Consider the following 4,105-nt stretch of genomic DNA (forward strand, 5'->3'; position numbering starts at 1 on the left):
TTTGTTGCCACAGACTAACACAGCTTCTCCTCCAAGTTTATAAAATGGGGGAAGGTAGCTTGACGTCCATGGAGGAAAAATGACAGGTAAATAGTTTCTTTCTCCTCTTTGCCACCCTATAGTCCAGTTTTCTTGGTCTGGTTTGTGGCCCACTCATAGCCTATCAGCTTCTTGAGGGACTGCTTTGTTTGTTTGTTTGTTTTCTAGTGACAGCATTTCATCAGGACATGCACACTTTGGGGGGGAAATGAAAAATTTATCATGCAGGATTTAGCCATTGTTTACTTTTATATAAATTATTATCTTTTCAGGTCTCTGGCTGGAATTAAAAGACTGGAACTGAAAGTTAATGTAGAACCAAACATAAATTATTTCTTCTACGTGAGAGCTGTTAACGTCTTTGGAACGAGCGAACAGAGTGAAGCTGCTCTCATCTCGACAAAAGGTAGATATAAATACTTTCTGATGCTAACCAGGAGGGAGGTTGGGGAAGAAGGACACAGGCACAAATATTATACGAATTTCACAGCGAGCATTACTCGATTCCCTCTCCCCAAAAGGCCAGTGTGTAATGAAGGCCCAATTGTGTCAACTGACATGCGTAAAACTCAGATGTAAATCAACAGATGTCATTGGAAATGTGACAGTGGACGACTGGTATAGAATCAAGTGCAATAAAACATATCTATTTCTCTGTGTTTTGCTAGGTAGGCATCTTTCAAATTATTTATAACTGGGTGGTACTGCCAGCAGCCACTTGGGAGTATGTGAGATGCCCTGCCTGCAGACTTGGGGCCTGCCCAGGATTGTGTGAAAACACAGAAAAGAAACATAACAACCACATGATATGCTTCATTTTTTGTACTGCAGAACAGATTCTCAATAATGTAATATACTCCTAATAGAAACTCAGTGCCTTGAGGGAAGCTGTGTGCGGACTGTGTGCAACAATGCAAAACAAATTGCATTCTTGGCACAATAAAACAATTCTGCAGAAAGGGCTTCCAAGAACACTTAAGGAGGAGGGAAAATATACACAAAGCAGCCTAAAAACTGTATACACTAACCTCTCCATCTGGGTTGGCTTTAGTTCCACTGAGCTTTTTTAGTCCTGGCAGATGAATTGGTAAATGGATAGATCATGTATGTATAGGCATGCAGCAGTTTGGAAGGGAAGTTGAGCCACAGCTGCTTCAAGTTATTAATGGTTATACCCTAGGAGGAGAGCAAGTTGGTTGGGAAGAAAGGGGAGTAAATCCACCCATCCCACACTGTGGGCACCTTGCTTTTTCCCTGGGTGCCTGCTGCGGTGGGGATGGTGGCCGTCCCCCTCTCCTCCTGACATTGCCCAGGTCCTGGGATGAGAGTCCAGAGGCTGCAGAGAAGGGTGGGTGGAAGGCAACTGGAGAGGAAAGCATTTATTTATTTATTTAATTAATTCAATTTATACCCCGCCCTCCCCGCAATGCGGGCTCAAAGCATGTGGCTTGCAGCTTACCTGTCCTCCAGTACTTGCCATGGTGGTTGTTTCAAGGTTGGAACCACCTGCCAACCACAGCCCCCTAAGGCCTTACCCAGTTTCCTAAAACTAGGGGTGGATGCCACATTGGGGAACAGAAGAGCCACATGTGGCATGTCAAAGAGCCATGTGTGGCTCCCAAATTCTGAGTGACTATCACTGCAGTAGTGCAAAATATAAAGCAACTCTGCCACTAGCAGCAAACACCTTCACATATGGAAGGGCACATTTGGATCTCATTAACAGGTGGTTTGCCATTGCCTACCTCTGCGGAGCAACCCTTGTCTTCCTTGGTGGCCCCCCCCCATTCAAGTACTAAGTGAGGCTGACCCTGCTTAGCTTTTGAAATTAGGCTAAATCAGGGCAGACCATCCAGGTCAGAGCAGATCAGAGTTGCTCAGTTGAAACAGAATAGGGGAGGAGAAAAACTGAAACTTATTCACAGACTCTTGGATTGAGTTTCACTGTGATGCCCTAAAATCCTCCCCCAACCATATATCCTTCCTTTGCGCTCTCTTGCTCTCTCACTCTCTCCTTCCTTTGCTATTGCTTCCTTTGCTAGCTGTCTGTCTGTCTCCTTCCTTTGCTATTGCTTCCTTTGCTATGTGTGTGTGTATATTGCTAATAGTGATGTATTTTATATTATTACTAGGAATAAGGCCCGTTGTGGAAATAAATACAACGAGATCTAGAAAGAGGCTCTGGGAGAGTGCTCTGGCTTTGGGCAAACAGTGGCGACCTCAGCAGGGTATAATGACACTGTTTTCTCCAGAGGAACTGATCTCTGCTACCTGAAGAGCAGTTGTAATTTTGAGTGATCTCCAGCCCTCACCTGGAGATTGGCAACAATTGTTACCCAGGATGAAATGGCTGGTTTGGAGGGTGGAGTCTATGGCATTCTACCTGTCTGAGGTCCCACCCCTCCTCAAACCCCGCCCTCTCCAGGCTCCACCCCTCAAATCCCCAGGAATTTGCCAGCCTGGAGTTGGCAACCCCATCTCCTTCCCAGCTAACCATCAACCTGCCATTATCTGCCCCTTTTGACTTCAGCTGACCTCTGCCCTCCCTTCTACAGAGCAATTGTAATCTTGAGCGGTCTCCAGCCCTCACCTGGAGATTGGCAACAATGGTTCCCCATGAGGGACTGAGCAGTTTGGAGGGTGGAGTCTATGGCATTCTACCTGTCTGAGGTCCCACCCCTCCTCAAACCTCACCCTCTTCAGGCTCCATCCCTCAAATCTCCAGGAATTTCCCATCTGGAGTTGGCAACCCTATCAGGACTAGCCCCAATGTGTTTTCTCCCAAAGGCCAAAGTAGGTGACAGGACCAAGCTTAGTTGCCTACCAACAGGCACTGAGGGGAATGTAGGGTTGCCAGCTCTAAGGAGGGAAATACCTGGAGGTTTGGGGGGTGGATTCTGTAGAGGGCAGCATTGGGCGGGGGGGCGGAAGGACTCAGCAGGTATAATGTCATAGGGTCTACCCTCCAAAGCATCCATTTTCTCCAGGGGAACTGATCTCTGTCATCTGGAGATCAATTGTAACAGCGGGAGATCTCCAGGTCCCACCTGGAGATTGGCAACCCTAGGGGAAAGTCAGCTGCACAGCAGGGGGTTGAAGAGAATGGTGTGATGGCTGCTGGGCCAAGATTGGCAACAATAGTTCCCCAGGAGCCCCATCGTAAATGCACCAAACAATTCCTCAAGATTTTCCAAAACACTACTCTGTTTTGGGCTCCTGGGGAACTTTGAAGTAGCACCAAAGCTTTAAGATCTCTCCAGCTGTCACCTGGAGACTGGCAACAGCTTGTCTGGAGTGTGGGCAGCATGGCATTGTATCTGTCTGAGGTCCCCCTCTTCCTCCTCCTCCTCAAATCCCACCCTCAGCAGGCTTCATCCCTAAAATATCCTGGAAGTTTCCAACCTGGAGTTGGCAACCCTATGTCCTGGAGTTCGAACCGGGAGTTGGCAACCATCAGCCAACGTTTATCTGCCTGTCTGTCTTTACAACCCCCCCCCACACACACACACACAGCCTCTGCCTAGGGAGCAGCTGACATCATTCTCCTCTCCCAACTGAAAATTCCAACTGCCTTGCGGGGGGGGGGGTGAGTTTGAGGTGTGGAATGGAGTGTAGTCCAATCAGCTTCCATATGTAAATGACCTTGGAACGCTGGCCGGGACTGCACAAAGCAGCCAATGAACCCAGCCAGTGTCTTCCGAGTGGCAGTTTTTTCGGCCTAACACTAAAGAAGTGCATTTTAGAACTTTGGTCCCCACTACTCTTTTATATATAAGAAGGGATGTTCTTATGTCTTTTTGCCAGTGTGCTGGCCAGTTGGCTCTACCCCCTCCTCCCAAGATTGCATTCTAAAAGCCATCTTTTTCTACCAGTAAAATTGCACATGCACCAAATACTAAAGTAGACAGAAGCTGCAAATTGCTGTATCCTGTGCAATCTTAGCCCATTTCATTCATTTAAAAAGGTGATTTCTCTGTCTTCCCTAAAATTTCCCAGTTACCCAGTTTTTCCAATAGAAAAATTAGATCAAATTAAGCCAGAACTCTCCCTAGAAGCTAAAATGACT

At 47.0% G+C, this 4,105-nt stretch overlaps 1 protein-coding gene across 1 annotated transcript in view; it reads left to right on the top strand.

Annotated features, from left to right (window-relative positions):
• The first annotated feature begins 313 nt into the window (after positions 1–313).
• Positions 314–4,105, top strand: part of LOC107115489 (cardiomyopathy-associated protein 5-like) — a 10,547-nt gene continuing 6,755 nt past the window's right edge. The window contains exon 1 of the mRNA XM_015417209.1: positions 314–445. The gene's annotated coding sequence lies outside the window, so the exon portion shown is untranslated. The remainder of the gene's footprint in view (positions 446–4,105) is intronic.

This window comes from Gekko japonicus, unplaced genomic scaffold (assembly GCF_001447785.1).
Source record: "Gekko japonicus isolate JY-2015 unplaced genomic scaffold, Gekko_japonicus_V1.1 scaffold1462, whole genome shotgun sequence".
NCBI lineage: Eukaryota > Metazoa > Chordata > Lepidosauria > Squamata > Gekkonidae > Gekko > Gekko japonicus.